The sequence below is a fragment of the Spodoptera frugiperda genome, chromosome 6 (genome assembly GCF_023101765.2).
Source record: "Spodoptera frugiperda isolate SF20-4 chromosome 6, AGI-APGP_CSIRO_Sfru_2.0, whole genome shotgun sequence".
NCBI lineage: Eukaryota > Metazoa > Arthropoda > Insecta > Lepidoptera > Noctuidae > Spodoptera > Spodoptera frugiperda.
This window is the reverse complement of record NC_064217.1, coordinates 10174308-10185316: the sequence shown is the minus strand read 5'-3', so window position 1 is coordinate 10185316 and position 11009 is coordinate 10174308. Positions and strand designations below refer to the sequence as shown.

Here is an 11009-nt window from a genome sequence, read left to right as displayed (position 1 = left end):
GTAGTCCAAAACTCCATATATGTTTCTGTGCTAGGATAGTATTTCGAGGTAATTAACAATTTTAGGAGTAGATATTATTTGGCCGTGTTTTAAAAATATCAAATTAATTAAAATAAATGGTTCTTATATAGTAAAAGTTTGCCTGTTTCTTCGTTCAGGGTATATTACCTAGCTTCAATCACTACCACATGTTACATTCTTAATACCTACCACCGTACATACGTCCATTTCTTTTAAAATAAGCATTCAATTTCAATCATGACCTTATAAAAAGATCTTAACCTCTAATCAGTGAGTTAAAAAAAATCTTTGAACTTTACCTTAGACACCAAATATGTTACTGAAATATAATTAAAAAGCCATAAATTACCATAGCTGATCAGTGACCTTACACACGAAGGAACAGGGAACATGACTTGCATATAAATGACTAGAAATGATCCTGAACAATGGATGATTTTACTGCGAACATCTAAAATGATAATAAAATAATAATTTATGGATAAAGTTACACCAATAAAGAGTTTCGTCCGTATTAGCATAATGTTTGAATATGTTTTATTGGGATACTTTGTTTATTAGCTGGTGATATGATTAAACTAATATACTGTAATTAATTATCTAAAGGTAAGTTTTGACTTGTTTTGAAAACCGTGGCCTATGGACGCTAACAACACTTGAGATATTGCATACGCTTTGCCAACACTTCTCTACTCCCATCTTGAAGTACCCCATATTGTACCCTGGGAAAACCTCAACAATCAGAGGGTCCTTGAGAGCTATTGATACTAATTAACCACAAATCCACACACATACTTTTAAAAATTTCAACTCCGAAGAACTCCATAACACTTCTAATAATTATCATTTGTGTTGTAAAATAAATTACAACATAAACATGTTACTTATGCCAATATCTATTCAACAATTAATGCCTCACAAATTCGGAAACACGTAGGTATTTCATCTCCCAACTTGATACTATCCTTCAAAAACTCGTCAAGTTCGAATCAGACTCGCATATGTAGAGTTCTGTTAAAAAAACTGCCCCTTTTCTATATGAGATCTCCGCATCAAGATAATCAGCTTAAGGTAGTCCACAACTGGACCTTTGGACCTTCTAATGCATATAAGGTGCAATGGTATAATTTCCACGCTTTACAGTTTTGTTTTCTCTGGAAACTGCAGTTTATAAGGTTCAAATTTATCAGAGAGTATTGGAGCCCAAGACATCGTCAGTGTCAAGGGGAGCCAGTGGATGCGGGTGGCGGCTTGTCGTCCTACGTGAAGGACTAAGGGGGAGGCCTTTGTTCAACAGTGGACGTGTTCGGGCTGATGATGATGATAATTACAGCCTGGTCTCTGTCAAATGTGTAGCTTAAAATCGACTTTTATGAAACCTCCAAGAATAGTAGGAGTACTGAATGATGTACCTATTCTACACCGCGATCACCACATAATACATATATTCTTCTTCTCTCAAGCCGCAAGACCCCTAAAAACTTTATGTTATAAGGAAAATTTTCACAATAACTTTGTAAAGTAACATTCTGGCTACAAAAGGGCACAATATACGGGCGGGATACAAAGGAAACTAATATGGAATGCTATCAAAATTATGTACGGGCCACTTTATGTGCACAATTGTAAAGTTTTTTTGTCGTAAAACTGTTGTTTTTTTGTACCTTCTTCTGAGATTAGATAGATTTTATAGTATGTGCTGGTGGATGATTGTATATTAAGAAAGTTCTATATTTTTAAGTTGTGAACTATTTTTTGTTTAAGTTGATCCTGTTTTTAAAAATGTACCTTTCATAATGATACCGTACCTATTATTTCCTGAAAAACTAAGCTACATTTTAAATCTCAAACTTAAGATATATTCCCGTGTAATAAACAAGCTTATTGCTATATCCCGCAATTGATTCTTGGTTGCACGTCATAACAATCCAAAAACCCAGTAAAATTTTGCTCGACCCGAGAATCCGACAACTTGCAGTGGCATCAATTCAGAACATAGATGCAACTTTGCATCTTATCTCCACAAAACTAAGCACATATCTAAACAACCACAAACACGGAAACAACAAACAATTAGTACTTCTAAACTGCTTAGGTTAGGTCACTAACTACTGTTTCAGTCTAGACTAGACCAAAACAATAATAACCAGGTCTAAATACATTAATAGTTATGCAAATGACAACGTTTTAACTCGAAATGGCTTTATTCAATGCCCTTAGATCTGCAAAAGTCGTTGAAAATAATTCTAGTCCTATTTTGAATTCTGAATTTTAATTGGCTGGTGATAAAAAGGTTAAATAAATTAAAATAATATGTAGAGCCGGTATATGAGCAGAACGATCACCTGATGGTAAGGACACTCGAAACATTAAAGGTGTTACAAATGCGTTGCCGGCTTTTTGGGGGTTATGAATTTAAGGGTTGTTCTTGAATCTGGGATTGGGAAGGCGGATAATTGGGCCTCCGGTAACCTCATCTATAGAACAAAACACAATGCAAGCGTTGTTTCACATCGGTTTTCTGTGAGGCCGTGGTATCAGTCCGCCGGTCGAGTGGGCCCATGAGTGCCGAAGCATGCTCTCACAATATCTTATCTTTTGAAAAAGATAAATAATCTTTTGAATATTAGCTGCTTTTAATAATTAATGTGACTGATAGAAGAACTTAGGCATTTTTGGAATTAAGGAAAGGTTCGCTTAAGCCTATTTTAAATCGTGTTCATATCATATTATAGCAATAAATTAGGTAGTAACCATCTAACCATACCTGTTGAATACACAACACAATAATTAATCTAGGTAACTTGTATACAACTTCATAAAACAACATCACAGTCAAACAAACAAGTCCTAGAATACCTACTAAAGAAAACTAAAAATTGTTAAAATGGACACGAAAAGCTAATAAAACTTGAAACAGCGAATCTTATGTAAATTCGGCAACCGTTATGAATAAACCCTAAGAAAATAGCCATAAAATACATTTTCCAACGAAATTACTTTTAAACATCCTCGGCATAGGAATAACGTAAGGACTTTGCAAGGACCAAAATAGTTGTAACACCTGACGTGTGTGTTAGTACGCATGCGTGAAAACTTCGCCCGCCTTCTTTCGTAGTTGTGTGTCAGTGTCGTATGGGCTCCGCCGCGTATCAACCGTGTGGCGTATCAACCGCCACTTCCCCGCGTATCAATCGTACGAATCGTAGTGTCGTGATTTCGGATGATAGTGCTGTTTGATTGATTGAGTGATGTGTGATGAGTGAAAAAGGTAAGTTGTAAATTAGAATTTATTTCTTGATTCATAAAGATTATTTTTGGTTGTGTTTTCACTTGATTATTTGTTGATATAATTTGTTATTAAATTCGAAGGCGCCTTTTTAATTGTTCAGTGTATCATGAGCGCCCATGTTTTAACGATGTTCAAACTTTACCGTTGTTGTTCGTTAATTTTGGGGATGAATAAAATAATTGTTATTCATAGCAATGGGTCTATAATTAAATTGTTAACTTCAGAATGTTATTGAAAACCATCAGGAGCCTGAAATGTTATTTTGAGGGGTTGTTATTCTATCCTACGTTTTTTTTGTACTAGATAAGTAAATGTATGTTTCTCAAATCATTTCTGCTATCAACACGTGATTGGCGGTAAAAGGTAAATTTAGTTTCACCCTGAATTTGGTTTAAATAATACAAATTTCATACATTTGAAAAACGATATTCTTTGACTGTGACAATAATGATAATATTTTTAATTATTAAAAAAATTATGAAAAACTTATTTTGAATTATCTTATTTTTAACTTAGATCACTCTATGTTGGATCTAAGTGATATATAGAACATACAAAGTTAATGCAAAATGTTTATAAAATGATAAATATTATAACACAAAACAAAACCTTTAATAAAATAAAATATAAACTATTTAAATCCACAATATGTCATTCATCATTGTCCACAACATGTTAACAACAAAATGGTGTCCAAATTTCAAATTTGTAAATGGAATAATAGAATATTAATATTAATTTTATAAACGGTTGACATGGGCTTTGTGGTTGGTCTAGCATTTTGACATGGGCTTGTGTAAATAATAAAAAAAAAGTAAAATATAATTTTGATCAAATATTTTTTTTTTCTATTGAACGCGAAATATTGCTTCTTGCTTAAACGTGCTATAGAAAAAGTTTAAGGAAAATTGAATATCTTTTCCTCATTTTTGTTTCGAGTACATTTTTATTCGAACCACGTAATTTAAATGTCAGAATTTATAACAGAGCCACTGTCACTGAATTAGAATTCAGTACAGTCGACACTTGATATGAATAAAATTGTGAATTAGGAACAACATTATTATTTTTTGGAAATAATATTTTTATTTTATCTATACTGAGTGATCGTAAGTGCCACCCTCTATGATCGATTAGAAGTATAAAATTGTACGCTGTATGTGATCATAGGCCTAATGATATTAGGTACAATGAAACAATAAAATCTATGATGATACTAAAACGTAGCCATAGAAGGTGTTTGAAGAAGTTTAAAATTATAATATGTAGGTAGTTGTGATTTATAGCTCTAATTATGTGAGGAAAAGAAAAATATCTTAAGCTAAATTTTCAAGATCAGTTCTAAGAGAGTGAGTAAACTATTTCAAAATTTTATTTACTTTGCGTCTGAGTAACTCAATAATTATTGCTCGACCAAGGATCGTAACTATTTTAGAGCTTTTGTTTGGTAGTGTCAGTTTTGCTCAACTCTCTTATCAAACCTTGACTGCACGGTTGGTGCGGTAGGTGGGCAACTATCCCGTGTTTGATTCCCACATAGAGCTACTCTATGTGTGATCCACAAATTAATGTTTCAGGTCTGAGTGTGATGTGTTTGTAAAAATCAGGGAATAGGACTTTCCCCTGATTTATGTGTGGGTTGTCCCACCCCGTTAAAAAATCCTGATTTCTCTTACACTTGATTCCAAGCTATCTCACTTAAACTGAACTTGCTTTAGTCACCTACCTACCTATACTTATCATTGTAGTTAGTCAATCTGGAACCCGATACTCGGCTGTCAAGCATTGACACCTGAATATTGATTGACATTCAATTTACTTCATTATCAAGGTCATACATATTCAATTACAAAACGAAGCAGTGACTGAACGTGCCATTGAATGGAATGGATTACTTCAATGGACAAGTCATTCAATTGTTTGAAATTTTCTTTTGAAATAAACTTTTGGTTATATTTTCGTGGAAGTAAATGCGGCAATGACACGTTTGATGTTGTAGGACAACGATGCTTTTTTTTTGAGGACGGAATTTATCCAATGACTTCTCCCGCCTTGGGTGAGGTGAGAGGGAGTGTCAGACTCTTACTGACAAAAAACCACCCCGTGCCTACTCCTGCTCTTCGAGTCAGATCCCCAGTAACGAAAACAATGCCTACCTACTTTCCGATAGGTGGGTGTGTCAAGTACTACTAAAAAGCTATTTAATTTTATAATATTATAGTATGAAATTCATAATGAATGTCCCCGTGAAGGTGAACTCTTGTTTATTTTTTGTCCCACGATGTTTTGACCAATGTAGTCTCATTGATCACTACAATGTTTCTTAAAATTTCAAGTAAAAAATGTCTTAAAGACTACCCTTCAATCCGACAGCCTCACCTCTCAGACCTCTCAGAAAAATCACCTTAGCTAAATGACTGAAAAATATAGCATAAACCAAAAATTTTGGAAGGAAAATTTTCAAATTAATTTTCGCAGTACATTGAACTCTGGCAAAACGGGTAATACTTTACTCTAGTAATAAGATAATGTGCTGAGCCAGCCTCCCCGTAATTGGCCAGTGGTTTACTTAGGCACAACATGGAGTCTCTATGTTAAACATTCAATTAGCCATTTGCCTAGAGCTCATTGGAGTTTAACTTGACGATGGGTTTACATTAAGTATATTATGTACTCAAGTACTGAACATAAGGTCCTGTATTACAGACATCCTAACCGTTCATTTTCCTATGTTATCTGAGTGTTAAGACTAGGTACCAGTAGTGGTACTAAGGGTTACGGAGAATCTTGCGTTACAGGGGATCGGTTGTTAGTAAGTAAGAGTCTGTCACTCCATCTTGCCTCATCAAAGACGAGATAAGTTATTGGATGTATAGCATAGCAAATTGAAAGCGGCTGCCGTCCAATGTGTTTTCGTTCCAATTATATATTTTCACTTAATTTTGACTAATTTACCTCATTAAACACCACGAGATTTACCGACGATAGCGGAGTATTTACCTCTAACAGTTTCGTATTGGCAGACAATGATTTAATTTAAATAATATTGGTTACCTACGATTAAAAATAAATGTTCTCGAACATAATACCTGCATATAATGTATATATTAAGTACTGTAGGTAACTAATTAATTTATTATGTTCAGGAGTATTAATTTACCTATTTCGGTATAATTTAATGTAATACCTAGATTATAATTGTGGCATAATCTTAATTACTAAGTCTTTTGAAGCTGAGTCAAACAGAAAACAGTAGCAGAACTGTTTAATACATTTTTCAAACAAATTAATTAGTAAATTAATTAAGTCTCGATACGTTTCGTAATTACTCACATTTAATCTATTTTAGTGTTTACAAGAAAATGTCTCAATTTTATGTTTTACATGTTTTGTCTTTGTCAACATGGTACGGAGTGACAGAAATAGAACGTTTGACTCTTGTTTAGCGTTAATTATGTTGTATTTAAATAATTGTTGAGCCTCCATTTTTAGTACGCTACGGCGTGTAATTACAGCTGGTTATTAAAAAATGTGAATATTAATCAAAATGTATTATGATTATGTACACCCACCTTTCACCACTTGTGTTATAAGTCCCATGTAATAAGGGGTGAGCCCATTCTCGCTCCGTGCCACTACTGAGAAATTTTCGAAAAAACCCAGTTAAGCTTCGCCGGACTCGGGAATCGAACCCAAGACCCCTTGTCCGGCAGTCACACTTACGAGCGCTCGACCAATGAGGCAGTTACCGTAATTTGCACGTCTGCCTAATCCTTCGGGGATAAAAGGCGTGACGTTACATTGTATTAATTTGTGGCCTAACTTATTGTGTACGAATATTTCATCATCATCATCATCATCATCAGCCGAGAGACGTCCACTGCTGAACAAAGGCCTCCCCTTGGTCCTCCACGTAGAACGACAAGCCGCCACGTCGCTCGGAGGACTGATGGCCGCTGGGCCAGGAAGGTGACTGAGTGGCGACCGCGGACGAATATTAATGTAACCACAAAAATACATTAAGGTAACGTGACCAATTTTATGTTCAGTTTTCATCGCTTGTTTTCAAAGTCCCTTCATAGAAATGATCCATTTTCGCAGAGGGATTAAATCCCAAACCTTAGTAGTAGTCCTACTGAGAAAATTTTATGCAACTATACGCCTTTTATTCTCGAAGGGGTAGGCAGAGGTGCATATTACGGCACGTAATGCCACTGTACATTGTGCACCCACTTTTCACCATTTGTTTTCCCCCATTGTTTTAATCCCATGTAATAGGGGGTAAGCCCATTGCCATATACTGGGTACGATTCCAGACTCCGTGCTACTACTGAGATTATTTTCGAAAATACAGAATACTGTGCCCGACCTGGGAATCGAATCCGAGATCTCTTGTCCGGCAGTCGCACTTGCGACCACTCAACCAACAAGGCAGTCTAAAAATTTCAAAGTCCCTTCATAGAAATTACCCATTTTCGTAAGGGGAATTGAAGCCCAAACGTTAGTAGTAGTCCTACTGAGAAACTTGTAATGGAAAATTCCAGTAAAACATTGCTGAGCCCAAGGAATGCAGTAACGTCTTTAGGCTGCTAAAGTTATCTGTTCAAGTTTTGGCAAATCAATAATAAGTCGATGGTCATCGTTAATCGAGTAGTTTCAAGTTTAGGGCAGTGGCTGGGAAACCAGCTGCCGCGTAACGTGTAGCAAGTTCGATTAACGCACGGAGCAGGTTTTTGTGTGATCCACAAATTGTTGTTTCGGGTCTGGGTAACACGTGTATGTGAACTTGTAAGTATGTAGTAAACGCAGACAGGAGAAAAAGAAAGAGTGGGGCAACGCTATTAAAAAAAATGTTGTTCTGAGAATATTTTACATAAAATACAATCGTCAGAAACTTCATTTTCATGTCGTTCTTCAGACAAACACCTCAGTATATCAGCACTTTTTGCGACATACTTATTATAATATGAATTATCACTCCCCAACTCAAACCAAAAATGTCAAAAATGCAACACACATAAGAAGAATGATTAAAACTTCACATAAATTCACGTCATCACAGACTCACAGGCGCATCATCATTATAATTTAAAAAAGAAGTCTCAATGAATAAAACGACACGTTCGTAAAAAAACAACACTAATTAAAATAAATGAGACCCCGGGTACCCTTAACAGGGTTTTACAAAGGGTTTTTAATCATGCACCCTGATAATCTGGGTATGACCCGGGTAATGACAATTATAATGAAGGCTTTCGAGTATTATTGGCTGGACATTGGGGGTGAAATTCATCCCTTGACCTGTTATGGTTGACTGGGTTTATGGGAAAACTTTTGTTTAATATCATGCTTTTTAAAATTAATACCATATTATTAATTATTAATCACCAGGTTATAAGTATTTAACGTAAGTGGTGAAAGTGGGTTTCGCATTGAAGAGAAGTACATATTTTTTTATGGAATAAGCTGGTAAACGAGTAGACGGATAACCTGATGGTAAGCTACCCATCGACACATGAAACACCAGGGGCGTAACAAGTGCGTTGCCGGCCTTTTGGAGGTTAAGAATTTAAGGGTTGTTGGGGAATCGGGGTTTACCTCTACTCTTATCCCCACGGGGATTAAAGGATAATCCCCATGTCATTAAATATTATTCACCATCGAAAACCAAATCTCTTTCTCGACATTTTACCGTGATTAATTTTGTAACTAAATAATTACATGCCGCAAATAAAAAAAAAATATTTTCCCGCCTCTTTGATAGATGGCGTTAGGTGCACCGTTCTGTTGGATGCAGTTTTATAGACATGCAATCCGGAATTTCGTATTTATACCATCATTATTGAATATAGAAAATGCTCATTGCATTGTGAACACAAATAAAATATCAACAATAATATGATTAAGGTCTGAGATATTTTTGCGACAATACCTCATAATAAAGATATCTACAAAGAACTCATAGGGTGCTCGTTAAATAGAGTATTACCTTGTTCTCTACCAATAAGGAACTAAAACAGAAAAAACAAAAGCTCCAAAAGGCCGCCTCCCTTATCCCAACAGACCACGACCATAATTTGATGTAAGCGAAAAATCCGCATGAGTCGAAAATCAGCAGAAAATCCCGACAAAATACTATGGACCTTACTCCCCATTACTTTTACATGTGAACCTACATAATACAATTTCCTGTATATGTAAATGTTAGACAATAATACGGATGGTATTCTTTGACTCTTGGACCTTAGAGAGCCGAAAATCGCTTTATATTTTTATGGTAATGATCTCCACGGACCCTTAGACCGATAAAGGGTAAGGTCCATGCTAACATCGTCTCCGAGGAAATTCCCTTTGCTGGTATTGGTTAATGTTTCATATTAGAACTGTATTGTGTTTGTGTTTTTGTTACTTCGGTAGAATTGCAATTTTAGTTGTTAAAAGTATACATATCAGGACTTAGTATTAGCATTCAAGGTAATAAACGTGTAAATTTACTAGTAATTAAATAAATGGTCCCCAACCTGTAAGCACGCGTGACTTTTATCCCAGAGAAAAATGCCCAGTAATACTTTGCCCGACCCGGATTTCGAACCCAAGACCCTTTATTCAGCAGTCGCACATGCGACCACTCGACCAACGAGGCAGCCTATTTTGTAGTTAAATCATTTTTTTCATAACGATTTCACCTCGCTCTAAATTATACTTTTTACTTTAGGTGTTTTACCCAATTCTAAATCGAACCTAACAAACACGTTATATTTAGCCATGGTGGTAAAACGGCCGACGAACTCATTTAATCCGTCCGAGAATCAAACTCTATTCTTTGCGTATAATTTCAGCTATATCACTGTGCTAACCATTTTTAAAAGTAATTCTAACGAGTTTCTGTATTGTAATAATCATGTATTAAATACAAAATAGAATCCTTAGATATTACCTAACTTGTATTTTGTTTAATAATTTCCACCAGGCAAATTGTCTGTCTACCTCAGTTTATTTAGGTCTGAAACCTTGGTTTAAGCACCAATACCTTAGCTATTTTAGTACTAGACTATAATATTGTTTATTTGGGTTTAATTAAATACGAATTTAATGGACAACTAGCATTGCTTAGCCTACAAGATCTGCGTAAAATAAAAGCATAAACATTGTTATTTATTTTTTAAATAATGTTGGTTGAAGAAGGTATTTGTTTCATAAAATTAATTTATTACCTCTTTATATTGGACAGTATTATATAGAGAATAGAGCTTTCTCGCAATGTTTTAAGGCGGTAGAGGTCCTTTTTTTCTTCTCTGTTGTTAGTTATAGGAGTGTTGATGGCTAGATTATATCGATAACCTAACGATGCAAAGGGTATTTAATCGTTTCACTTTTTTATATAATAGATTTGTGAGACATCCTAAATTAGGTATAATGTTTTTCGACTTACTCACGTAATTGTTTGACGAGTAATTCGACTACTTTCAAGACATACTACAGGCCATATTTATGAGCAACATAAGTAGCAGCGTCGTGTAAAACATAATAATTAACAACAGAATTTGTTAAGTTTTGAACTAAGTAAGTCATACTCAAAACCTCAAAATATTACACTTATAAGGAAGTACTCAAAACACACTAAATACACCTAACATATCTAAAATACAAATATACAAGTAACAAAACATACAAAACCTTAACACACATTGTTCTA

General features: G+C 34.9%; 1 protein-coding gene across 1 annotated transcript in view; it reads left to right on the top strand.

The window, feature by feature from the left end:
- Positions 1-3145: 3145 nt before the first annotated feature.
- LOC118267661 (dopamine D2-like receptor) overlaps positions 3146-11009 on the top strand; it is a 207278-nt gene continuing 199414 nt past the window's right edge. The window contains exon 1 of the mRNA XM_035581770.2: positions 3146-3292. The gene's annotated coding sequence lies outside the window, so the exon portion shown is untranslated. The remainder of the gene's footprint in view (positions 3293-11009) is intronic.